The sequence below is a fragment of the Bos indicus genome, chromosome 12 (assembly GCF_029378745.1).
Source record: "Bos indicus isolate NIAB-ARS_2022 breed Sahiwal x Tharparkar chromosome 12, NIAB-ARS_B.indTharparkar_mat_pri_1.0, whole genome shotgun sequence".
Lineage (NCBI taxonomy): Eukaryota > Metazoa > Chordata > Mammalia > Artiodactyla > Bovidae > Bos > Bos indicus.
Genome location: NC_091771.1, coordinates 49920613 through 49934183, shown reverse-complemented (window position 1 = coordinate 49934183; position 13571 = coordinate 49920613).

Genomic DNA, 13571 nt, shown 5'->3' with positions numbered 1-13571 from the left:
TAAAATCTAAAATTAAAAATATGTGGTCTTGTTTTTTCTTAAAGGCATGGGGTATTTTGTTGTTTAGTACTTCATACCTAAAACAGAACTGTTGCTTGGTAAATGTTTGAAAGAATAAATGAGTTGAAAGACTTTCTGATGAACACATGACATAGACTTTTAAAGGAGTGAGAATTTTACATAAGGAAATAATTACTGTGGCATGTGATGACCTCAGATACCAGGAATAGACAGCAGAGGAGAAGGGGGTGTATATGCGTGTCCCATCACATCAGACTGGACATCTGATTTAAAATGAATTTTGAAGGTTAAGTGGCTGTTTTCTAGGAGGGCACAAAGAGGAAGGATATTTTACAGAGAATGTGCATGTGCAAAAGCATAAAAGTTGTGCAGGTATTTGCAGTTCTCTGACTGTATGTGTATTAATCTGACTGGAGTATAAATAAGATGGGATTTGTGCTAAAGGAGAAGAGGAACTTGGTAGAGACCACATCTTGATAAACTTCATACAGCACACAAAGTAACACATTATACCTTGTGGCCTTTTCAGGAGTTTTGAGCAGGAGAGGGAGATAGTTGTGTTGCTAGTTCACACCAAGAGCAATGAGGTGTATGCACTGGAGGGCTTGAGGCAAATCAGGACGTTCTGTTAAACAGAGATTGCGAAACTGCCATTTAAATGAAGTTGATTATGCTCAACTTAATAGTGTATAATTTTATTCTCTGTTTAGCTTGGTTCCCTTTCCCATTCTTTGTGTTACTATGATTATGCTGTTTTAAACTGTGACTCTCTTGGAATTTATCCAATTGAATTGTATTGAGCTTCTAGAATGTGTAGGTAAAGGTCCTTTATCAAATTTGGGAAGTTTTTGATGCTTATTTTCGTAAATATTCTTTCTGCCTTTTTTCTCCTGTCCCCTGGGCATCCCATTATGCATATGCTGGTATGCTAGAATAGTATTCCACATGTTTCTGAAGATTTGTTCATTTTTTTTTCACTCTAATTTTTTTCCTGTTCCTAAGGCTAGACAATCCCAATCCAAGTTTGCTAATTCTTCCTTCTGCTGGCTCAAATATGGTATTGGGTACCTCTAGTGAATTTATCCTATTTTGTATTTCAGAATTTCTGTTTGGTTCTTTTAATAATTTCTATCTCTTTATTGGCATTCTATATTTGCTAAGATATTGTTCTCATTCTTATTTTCCTTTTGTTGCTGTTGTTCAGTTGCTCAGTTTTGTCCAAGTCTTTGTGAACTCATGGACTGCAGCAGGCCAGGCTTCCCTGTCCTTCATCATCTCCCGGAGCTTGCTCAACCTCATGTCCATTGAATCAGTGATAACATCCAACCATCTCATCCTCTGTCATCCCCTTCTCCTCCTGCCTTCAATCTTTCCCAGCATCAGGGTCTTTTCCAATGAGTTGGCTCTTCACATCAGGTGGCCAAAGTATTGGAACTTCAGCCTCAGCATCAGTCCCTCCAATGAATATTCAGTATTGATTTCCTTTAGGATTGGCTGGTTTGAACTCCTTGCAGCCCCAGGGACTCTCAAGAGTCTTCTCCAATACTACAGTTCAAAAGCATCAGTTCTTTGGTGCTCAGTCTTCTTTGTGGTTCAATTCTCACATCCATATATGACTTCTGGAAAAGCCATAGCTTTGACTAAATGGACGTTTATTGGCAAAGGCAATGTCTCTGCTTTTTTGTTGGCAAAAAAAAGCAATGTCTCTGCTTTTTTTTTTTTTATTTGAAGGATAATTGCTTTACAGAATTTTATTGTTTTCTGTCAAACCTCAACATGAATCAGCCATAGGTATACATATGTCCCCTCCCTCTTGAAACTTCCTCCTATCTCCCTTCCCATCCCACCCCTCTAGGTTGATATAGAGCCCCTGTTTGAGTTACCTGAGACATACAGGAAATTCCCATTGGCTATCTATTTTACATATGGTAATATAAGTTTCCATGTAACTCTCTCAATACGTCTCATCCTTTCCTCCCCTCTCCCTGTGCCCATAAGTCTGTTCTCTGTGTCTGTTTCTCCATTGCTGCCCTGCAGATAAATTCCTTGGTACCATCTTTCTAGATTCCATACATATGTGTTAGTTTATGATATTTATCTTTCTCTTTCCAACTTACTTTACTCTGTATAATAATCTCTAGGTTCATTCACCTCATTAGAACTAATTCAAATGTGTTCCTTTTTTATGGCTGAGTAATGATGCTAAAGCTGAAACTCCAATACTTTGGCCACCTCATGCGAAGAGTTGACTCATTGGAAAAGATCCTGATGCTGGGAGGGATTGGGGGCAGGAGGAGAAGGGGATGACACAGGATGAGATGGCTGGATGGTATCACCGACTCGATGGACATGAGTTTGAGTGAACTCCAGGAGTTGGTGATGGACAGGGAGGCCTGGCATGCTGTGATTCATGGGGTTGCAAAGAGTCTGACACGACGGAGCCACTGAACTGAAGTGAACTGAACTGAATGTTCCTTTGTGTATATGTACCACAACTTCTTTATTGATTCACCTGTTGATGGACATCTAGGTTGCTTCCATGTTCTAGCTATTATGAATAGTGCTGCAATGAACACTGGGGTACGTGTATCTTTTTCAATTTTGGTTACCTCAGGGTATATGTGTAGGAGTGGGATTACTGGATCATATGGCGGTTTTATTCCTAGTTTTTTAAAGTCTCCATACTGTCTTCCATAGTGGCTGTATCAGTTTACATTCTCACCAACAGTGCAAGAGGGTTCCCTTTTCTCCACACCCTCTCCAAAATTTATTGTTTGTAGACTTTTTGATGGCCACTCTGCTTGTGTGAGGTAATATCTCATTGTAGTTTTGATTTGCATTTCCCTAATAATGAGTGATGTTGAACATCTTTTCATGTGTTTGTTAGCCATTTGTATGTCTTCTTTGGAGAAATGTCTGTTTAGGTCTTCTATCCACTTTTTGATTGAGCTGTTTGTTTTTCTGGCATTGAGTTGTATGAGCTGCTTGTATATTTTGGAATTTTTAACATGCTGTCTAGGCTTCTCATAGCTTTTCTTCAAAGGAGCAAGTGTCTTAATTTCATGGCTGCAGTCACCACCCAAAGTGATTTTGGAGACCAAGAAAATAAAGCCGATGACTGTTTCCATTGTTTCCCCATCTATTTGCTATGAAGTGATGGGACTGGATGCCATGACCTTCGTTTTTTGAATGTTGAGTTTTAAACCAGCTTTTTCACTCTCCTGTTTCAACTTCATCAAGAGGCTCTTTAGTTCCTCTTTGCTTTCTGCCATAAGGGTGGTGTCATTTGCATATCTGAGGTTATTGATTTTTCTCCTGACAATTTTGATTCTAGATTGTGCTTCATCCAGCCTGGCATTTTGCATATGTATTCTGCATGTAAGTTAAATAAGCAGGGTGACAGTATACAGCCTTGACATACTCTTTTCTAAATTTTGAACTAGGTTCAAATTTTATTTATTTTCCTTTAGCTTTTATTTTTAAAAAAGATATGGTTTCTTTTAATTCTTTGAATATGTTTAAAATAGTTGATTTAATGTCTTTGTCTACTATAATCATCTGCAGATCCTTAAGGGTAGTTTCTATTGCTACTTCTTCTGTGTATGGGGCATATTTTTTTGTATTTTTGTGTGTCTCATCATTTTTTGTTGAAAATTAGACTTTTAAAATAATATAATTTAACAGCTTGGGAAATCAAATTCTTCCTCTCTACGAAGATTTGTTGTTGCTATTTCTTTATTTAGTAATCCTCCTCAGCTAATTCTGTAGTAAACTAATGATTAAATAAAGATTTTCTTAAATGTCTTAGTTCAATAAGACACACAACCTTTGCAACAGGCTCTGATTGTGTTCTGGAACATTCATTCAATGCTCAGTTAGGCAGTCTACATTTCTGTTTTCATTGCTTTTGCAGTGTGTCAAGATCAATTTAGGACCTTCTCAAGTTCTTCCCTGGATATATGCATGACTCTGTGACCATGTCTAGTCCTACGCATACCCATGGCTTTCTAGATTTCCAGTAATAAAATGTTCAAAGTTTGAACATCTCATTCCCTAGATTTTTCCTTTAAGTCTCTTATTTACCCCAACTGGTAATGCTGCCTCAGGCAGCTGTGATGTTAAACAACTGCTGCTGATTGTTTTTGACAAATGCTCCATAGAAAATGCTGCAGGCACTGAATGAGATATGAGTCAGGTCAAATAAAAACAAATTCTGAGAATGGGTTTTTCCCTTAAATGACAGACATGTCAAATAATGGCAGTTCTCTAAATATGGTATTTGGACGGTCTCTAAACCTATTCTACTCACAAGTGACTGCTGCTTGTTTTACTATGATTGTGGAGTGGTTGATTTTGAAGGATATCATAGAGCTGGGAAGGGGGGATAAGATTAGAATACATTAAAATGCTATAAAGATCATTGTTATTACTGAGATTCAATCATTTTTCTTGAACACTCATATTGTTACTAGCCTTTGGTTAGTTTTCAGACTGCTGGAAAGTTGGTTTCGACAATTTTGCCAGTGTTTTCATTGCCCTTATGGAAGAATGTGTTTTTAGAAGTCTTTAATCCTTCATTCCCAGTTTCCATAAGAAAAAAAAAATTCCTTTGGATTGGGTGAGGACTTGAAATGTCACTGGTTCTTTCAATATATCATTTGATTAAAACAAGTAAGAAGCAATGTCTTCGAAATACTGAGCACCAAGAATTTTGCACAAAATCAAATTATAAAGACATTTCAGATATGTAACATCTTAAAATTTACATCCTAAGTAACCTTTCTCAAGTATATTCTCATATATTGGAATATATACTTTGTGAAAATGAGAGAACAAACCAAGAAAAAGAATGACATGAAATGCTGGAAAGAGACAATTCTATGAGAAGTTGCAGATCAACTGCTATATAATGAACTAATCTATTGTGGAATAACTAGTCCAGGTTGGAGGACAAGGACTGAGTGCTCTAAGAGGAATTTCTCAGAAGAAATAAGAACTTATGAAAAAATGTAAAGTTTTATGATGAGAAAGTCTGTTAGAAGAGGCTTCTTACAGTGATGGTAACGTTGAGATGTTATCCAAAATTCAGAGAAAATGAGCAAATGAAAACATTGGGATTTTTAAAATTGAAGTAAAAACAAAACAAAACAAAAGTTGTTCAAGAAAGGAGATCTAGTTTTAGTTTGTTACATGGCTCAGTATGAAATAACAGCTGGTAGAGCTGTAGAAATATAAATGCTGAAATGAAAATAACCAAAATTTGTGTTATAACTGTGTAATAAGATAAGGTGAAGAGTGTAAATTCTCTTAATAACAATTTAACAAATACTGTCTGATAAAGCGATGACACCATGGGCCTATTATTTAGGACTTTTGAACTAAAATTCCAAAAGTAAAATTTGAAGATTGTTGCCCTTTGGAAGATAAAGAAGACAGATGGCATGTGTGTGTTATAATGCTGTTTGTGTTTTCAACTATACCTGTTTATACTGCTGCTGCTGCTGCTAAGTCGCTTCAGTCGTGTCCGACTCTGTGCAACCCCATACAGATGGCAGCCCACCAGGCTTCCCCATCCCTGGGATTCTCCAGGCAAGAACACTGAAGTGGGTTGCTATTTCCTTCTCCAGTGCATGAAAGTGAAAAGTGAAAGTGAAGTTGCTCAGTCATGTCAAACTCTTAGCAACCCCATGGACTGCAGCCTACCAGGCTCCTCTGTCCATTGGATTTTCCAGGCAAGAGTACTGGAGTGGGGTGCCATTGCCTTCTCCCCTGTTTATACTAGATGAAGGTAAACATTAACAACTTTAAGCCTAGTTTTAAAGAAGTGTTTTAAATATGAGGCTGGAAATTGAAGGAGTGTAAGTCAGTATAACATTTATTTCTGCTTTATTGACTATGCCAAAGCCTTTGACTGTGTGGATCACAATAAACTGTGGAAAATTCTGAAAGAGATGGGAATACCAGACCACCTGACCTGCCTCTTGAGAAACCTATGTGCAGGTCAGGAAGCAACAGTTAGAACTGGACATGGAACAACAGACTGGTTCCAAATAGGAAAAGGAGTCTGTCAAGGCTGTATATTGTCACCCTGCTTATTTAACTTCTATGCAGAGTATATCATGAGAAATGCTGAGCTGGAAGAAGCACAAGCTGGAGTCAAGATTGCCAGGAGAAATATCAATAACCTCAAATATGCAGATGACACCACCCTTATGGCAGAAAGTGAAGAGGAACCAAAAAGCCTCTTGATGAAAGTGAAATGGAGAGTGAAAAAGTTGGCTTAAAGCTCAATATTCAGAAAACAAAGATCATGGCATCCGGTCCCATCACTTCATGGCAAATAGATGGGGAAACAGTGGAAACAGTGTCAGACTTTATTTTTCTGGGCTCCAAAATCACTGCAGATGGTGATTGCAGCCATGAAATTAAAAGACGCTTACTCCTTGGAAGGAAAGTTATGACCAACCTAGATGGCATATTCAAAAAGCAGAGACATTACTTTGCCAACAAAGATCCATCTAATCAAGGCTATGGTTTTTCCAGTAGTCGTGTATGGATGTGAAAGTTGGACTGTGAAGAAAGCTGAGTGCCGAAGAATTGATGGTTTTGAACTGCTGTGCTGGAGAAGACTCTTGAGAGTCCCTTGGACTGCAAGGAGATCCAACCAGTCCATTCTAAAGGAGATTGGTCCTGAGTGTTCTTTGGAAGGAATGATGCTGAAGCTGAAACTCCAGTACTTTGGCCACCTCATGTGAAGGGTTGACTCATTGGAAAAGACTCTGATGCTGGGAGGGATTGGGGTTAGGAGGAGAAGGGGACGACAGAGGATGAGATGGCTGGATGGCATCACTGACTCAATGGACGTGAATTTGAGTGAACTCCAGGAGTTGGTGATGGACAGGGAGGCCTGGCGAGCTGCAGTTCATGGGGTCACAAAGAGTCAGACATGACTGAGTGACTGAACTGAACTCAACTGAAATCAGTATAACGCATTTTCTAGGAAATTTTCAAGGAAGTTGACTGAGAAGGGAGAAGAAAAATAGAGGGTAGGAGCAATGTTGGATTAGTGATTGGACCACATCATTTACCCAATATTTATTTTTAAAAAAACTTTAGAGTGTATGTAAGCTGAGAGAACAAAAAATGATAAGAAAAATGTAAGTAGGTTTTTATGAAGAGAGATGAGAGGATGAGGATTTTTCTTCTCTCTGATCAACCTCTAAGCTGAGAATGAGACAGGGTCATCATCTATGAAATGTGTTGAATGATTCTTGAGGAGAAAGGTGAAGGTTTGGAATAGCATCTTGAGGGTTTAGAAGTTAGTATTGACATGTATCAAGTTAACAAGTGGTGCTGAAGAGCCCAGTGATATCCCACCGTTACCATCAGGTGATCTCCCATCCTGAACAGAACAGTAGCACTATAGGGGAGTGAAGATGAGGGATGATTAGCTCAGATGAGGGTTGAGGAGTTTAGAATTGATTCAGATGAAAGGACCCCACAGTAGGTATTAGAAAGAGTTAAACCCAATTGGCTATGCCTGGAGGGGGAATGGGATGACATCTAGAAAATGAAATGTTCAAGAGGCTCATAGTATCTGTGGACTTAAAAATATTCACAACCTAAAAGTTGAATGTATGTTTTATTTGGTGGGAATTTTTGAGACTTCCAGCCCAAGAGATAGCATCTCAAGTAACCCTGAGCGAATGCTCTGAGGAGGCTAGAGGGGGAGCCAGGTTATATACAATTTTTGCAATAAAGGGCAGATAGTCGGAAAGCCAAAAGATTATTGTGAATTAAAGGAAAACTAGAAATCTCAAGTTAAAGAATTTAGTGCTCCTCTATGTATGGGAAGATGCAAGAGTCTGGTTTCCCTGAAATAATTTCTTTTGACATCACCTCTTCATGATGAGTATCCTGAATTTTCATATGCTGAGTTTCCTCAGGGCTCACAGTGGGGAGTGGTTGCTGTCTGATGGCTGCGGGATGGCAGGTATTCTTTCCTGAGATCCCTCAGGACTCCCCAGCTCACCATCCATGGTGGCTGTGGTTGCTGATGGACTGTGACATCCTTTGTTTACTCATATGGCAGGAAATATTTCATTTCTCATATCCACGAGCTTGAAGAAAAATTTTAGATAAAAGATTTTAGAAGCTTGCTAGTAAAAAAAAAAGTTGAGATGTAAACTTTTAGTCAATGAAACAACTTGCATTGCCCAGTCCATTTGAGATCTGTTGTAAGTATGTTTGGTTTTTATTTGAGTAATTGTATTACCTATAAGGAAAAGGTATAAACATATTAAGAATGGGGAATAATGTATTGAAAGTTGAATATCAGGACATATGACCTCTATTGCTTCAAAGTTGAGGCAGACTTTCTTAAGAAAATGTGCAGATTTCAGGAAAGTTTGAAGGATGACAAAGGAAGAAGTTTTGAGATGGTGGAGTGAAGAGAGTACTCCAATAATTGTATAGGAAAAACTGGCTGAGATTGGATGAAGAGAATCATATTTTTTCTGAATATTTATTTATTTGCTTGACTGCACCAGGTCTTAGTTGTGGCATGTTGGTCTTCAATCTTTCGAATCTTTCAATCCTATGGCAGGTAGGATCTTTAATTGCAGCCTGTGAGATCTGGTTTCCTGACTGGGGATTGAACCCAGGTCCCCTGCATTGGGAGCATGGAGTGTTAGCCATTGCACCACACCACCATCCTAGAAGCATGAGTTTTAATTCTCAACATCCAAATGTCTTTCCAAGAGAAATAAGATCAAGATGGGCCTTGACCAGTTAGCCAGTGTGTGCTTAATCTCTTCTTGGATTAAATTTCTTCATGTTGTCTCCCCTAACACTGCCTGTGTTGTAAGCTCAAGCTAACAAGCTCTCTTGAATGACATATTCATACAGCTCATCAGCTTTGTTTCATTCTGCCCCTTCCTGCCCAGCCTCTCAGCCACAACTGCTACTTTCTGCTGCCTCCACTCCCTAGTGGGGGTTGGAGAGTGGGGTGAGCAGGAAGCACAAAAAACATGGGAAAGAAAAGGAAGCTATAAAAGGGTGGAAGATGAACACACACAAACACACACAAAAGAGTTCAAATGGAAAGGGAAATTTGGAAAGAAATGGAGTTTGTGAAAGGTTTAAAATGATATTGGAGGGAGAGGAAAGGATGAGGGAAAACATGAATAGGAAGGATGAGAATGCCAGAGAGTCTCTTAGTCGTTTTGAGATTGCTTTTTTTGCTGGTTTGTTATGAGGAGTTGAAAATATGGGATCTTTATTTGACTATTAGTTCTTCTTATTTTTTTTTTTTTCCACTGTGAACCCTTGTGGGAATGGTGGTCATATGCAAGGCACACTCTCATGGATGTTCCCAGGTTTATGAGAAATTTCCAACACACTAATTTTAATTCTGCTCCTTTCTCTTTCACTAAGAAGGTATATTATAAGCAAACAGGTAAAAGTGATCTTGTTATAAAAATAATGTATTTAATTTATCTTAAAAATCCTTGAACATTTGACTGTTATTATTATAAATTACTTTTCAGAACTCTCATAACCAATTATGTTATTTGGGTTGAGGACATCTTCAATAAGTTACTTGTGGAATTTTATATGCCAATTTGGTACAAAATAAAGAATAGTTTCTATATGTAAATGAGTAGCTGGGGGAGCGCAATCAATTCAGCAAATAACTATTGAGCATCTCTAATGTGCTGGGTATATTGATCTTGATCACTTATCATAAGCTCTGCAGGAGCAATATCCTTCTTGATCCTGTTCTTTCTATCTCCACTCTTTCTCCCCACCTCCTCCTCCTTCTCGTTTGTCTACTTCTGATATCTCAGTTTCTATCACTGTATGACATATACTACGTGTTCTACAAATAAATGCATAAATTTTGGGTGCTTTGGTGTTACAAGAATGCAAAACCTTTAAGTGTTGTTTTAAATTAAGGAGAATAAAACTTAGAATTAAAATTGGGATGTTGTAATTTCTTCATATGTGGGTGTTATCAGTTTTCTCTTTGTCCTACATTTGTATCATCCACATCTACCTTTTCCAGGGAATTTCCAAGCTTTGGGATATATATTCTCAGGAGTATCTGAAGACTGGCACACACAAAAAAACTCACAAATAAATAAGAGGCTAATTTAGAAGATAAAGCAAGAAATTCTATGGGAAACTCACAGGTTGAATGGGAGAATTTTGGAAGGTTTAGCATTTGAATTGTTCTAGAGAAGTTGGGTGGAGAAGGCAGTGGCAAGCCACTCCAGTACTCTTGCCTAGAAAATCCCATGGATGGAGGAGCCTGGTAGGCTGCAGTCCATGGGGTCGCTACGAGTCAGACATGACTGAGCGAATTCACTTTCACTTTTCACTTTCACATAATGGAGAAGGCAACAGCAACCCACTCCAGTGTTCTTGCCTGGAGAATCCCAGGGACGGGGGAGCCTGGTGGGCTGCCGTCTATGGGGTAACACAGAGTCGGACACGACTGAAGCAACTTAGCAGCAGCAGCAGAGAAGTTGGGAGATAATGGGAAAGAACTTAGAAGTGGCAAAAGAACTTGAGAAGATTTATTGTGGGTTATAAATTGGATAGCAAGTACAAATGGAGAAATGAAAATACAAATTAAGATTATATTTTAAATATTTTTTTTGTTGGATTACCCTTTGAATGTACTTCACATGGAACTCTGGCTATTTAACAGGTAGAGACATACAGCAATTAGTTAATGGAGGTAACAACATACTCTATGGGTCCAAAGTAAACTTTTATTGGGATATTCAGAAAGAAGAGGGTAATATTTAAGCAGATTTTTGAAGGCTGTAAGAAGTCCTTGTGTGAGGAGGCAAGACATATCATGAGGAAAATAATGTCTTAGGAAACACCAGGTTTTTTTGTTGGAAAGTATAAAATCTGTGTATTGGAACATAGATTTTATGACCAAGTACAGCAGGAACCTAAGTGGGAGAGATTTGTTAAGACGAATGCCATTTATTGAATGCTTAGTGTCAGATATCGTGGGCTTCCCAGGTGGCTCAGTGGTAAAGAATTTGCCTGCCAATGCAGGATTGTCAGGATCCATTGCGGTTTGATTCCTGGGTCTGGAAGATGCCCTGGAGAAGAAAAGGCAACCCACTCCAGTATTCTTGTCTGGAGAATCCCATGGACAGAGGAGCCTTACGGGCTGCAGTCTATGGGGTTGCAAAGAGTTGGACACTGGAAAAGGTCAGTTTTCATTCCAATCCCAAAGAAAGGCAATGCCAAAGAATGCTCAAACTACTGCACAATTGCACTCATCTCACACACTAGTAAAGTAATGCTCAAAATTCTCCAAGCCAGCCTTCAGCAATATGTGAACCATGAGCTTCCAGATGTTCAAGCTGGTTTTAGAAAAGGCAGAGGAACCAGAGATCAAATTGCCAACATCCGCTGGACCATAGAAAAAGCAAGAGAGTTCCAGAAAAACATCTATTTCTGCTTTATTGACTATGCCAAAGCCTTTGACTGTGTGGATCACAATAAACTGTGGAAAATTCTGAAAGAGAAGGGAATACCAGACTACCTGATCTGCCTCTTGAGAAATTTGTATGTAGGTCAGGAAGCAACAGTTAGAACTGGACATGAAACAACAGACTGGTTCCAAATAGGAAAAGGAGTTTGTCAAGGCTGTATATTGTCACCCTGTTTATTTAACTTCTATGCAGAGTACATCATGAGAAACGCTGTACTGAAAGAAACACAAGCTGGAATCAAGATTGCTGGGAGAAATATCAATAACCTCAGATATGCAGATGACACCACCCTTATGGCAGAAAGTGAAGAGGAACTAAAAGCCTCTTGATGAAAGTGAAAATGGAGAGTGAAAAAGTTGGCTAAAAGCTCAACATTCAGAAAACGAAGATCATGGCATTTTGTCCCATCATTTCATGGGAAATAGATGGGGAAACAGTGAGAGACTTTATTTTGGGGGGCTCCAAAATCACTGCAGATGGTGACTGCAGCCATGAAATTAAAAGACACTTACTCCTTGGGAGGAAAGTTATGACCAACCTAGATAGCATATTCAAAAGCAGAGACATTACTTTGCCAACAGAGGTTTGTCTAGTCAAGGCTATGGTTTTTCCTGTGGTCATGTATGGATATGAGAGTTGGACTGTGAAGAAGGCCGAGCGCCAAAGAATTGATGCTTTTGAACTGTGGTGTTGGAGAAGACTCTTGAGAGTCCCTTGGACTGCAAGGAGATCCAACCAATCCATTCTGAAGGAGATCAGTCCTGGGTGTTCTTTGGAAGGAATGAGCTAAAGCTGAAACTCCAGTACTTTGGCCACCTCATGTGAAGAGTTGACTCATTGGAAAAGACTCTGATGCTGGGAGGGATCGGGAGCAAGAGGAGAAGGGGTCGACAGAGGATGAGATGGCTGGATGGCATCACTGACTCGATTGACATGAGTCTGAGTAAACTCAGGGAGTTGGTGAGGGACAGGGAGGCCTGGCGTGCTGTGATTCATGGGGTCGCAAAGAGTCGGACACGACTGATCGACTGATCTGATCTGATCTGCTCTGATCTGATCTGAGCAACTGAGCACATGCACACATCCCAGGTATTGGGCAATTATCTTGATTGCTGCAACTATTGTGACTATGTTCATAATTATAGTCCAGGTAAATAATTCGAAGAAGGCTGAGGATAGAATGCTGGTAAATACTGACACTAAAGGCTAGGCAGTGACAGAGAATAATAAAATATAAATGGTCACAAGTAAGTTGAGAATCAGCAGAAATCATATCCCAAAGCAGAGGAGAAATGTTCCAAGAAGGTGGCTGTGGCAAAGGACCAAATTTCAATAGTCTGATGGCTGAGAAGAGGGAGTAGGAGCTAACATTTTAGTGATCATGGTTTGCATTTGGGGACAGCATTTTCAGTAGAATAATGGAAATAGAAATGATATTAGAGGAGGCATCAGTGAATGTTGATGAGAAGGTAGAAGCTGCAGAGAACTAGCTGCTCTTGAGGATTAATGGGCCTTGAAGGAAGCAAATGGGGGACTAACTGGAGGGGTCAACAGGACCCGAGAATCTTCTTATAGACAAATGGAGAGGAATAATAAAGACAGCAGGATTGGTCTACTGGAGATAAAACATCCCTGATGCAGGAAAGCTGGTGGGAGGGGATGAGCTCCAAAAGCTAGGGGGCCTTGGGAGGGAGGGAGCCCACTGCTAGGCAGAACTGGAGGGAGGGCTTCCATGTTGATCTGACTCTGCATTGAAGTTTTGTCTACTGTTTGGTACCATACATGCATCCCTATTTTGGTAGGGGTAAATAAGTCAGACCTGATCACTGGATCACTGGGATAATGCCACCATGCACCTGTAGGTTCTGAGCTCGTTCCCAGTATTTGGCCACAATCAGTAGTTCCAGGACTACTTTATAAAATAGCTGTGGCTTTTCTGAACTTAGGAACATTTCAGAGTAATGTAAAAACATGACCTGTTTCTACAGGTCAGCTTTATTTGTATCTTAATCCAGCATGAGCAAGAGA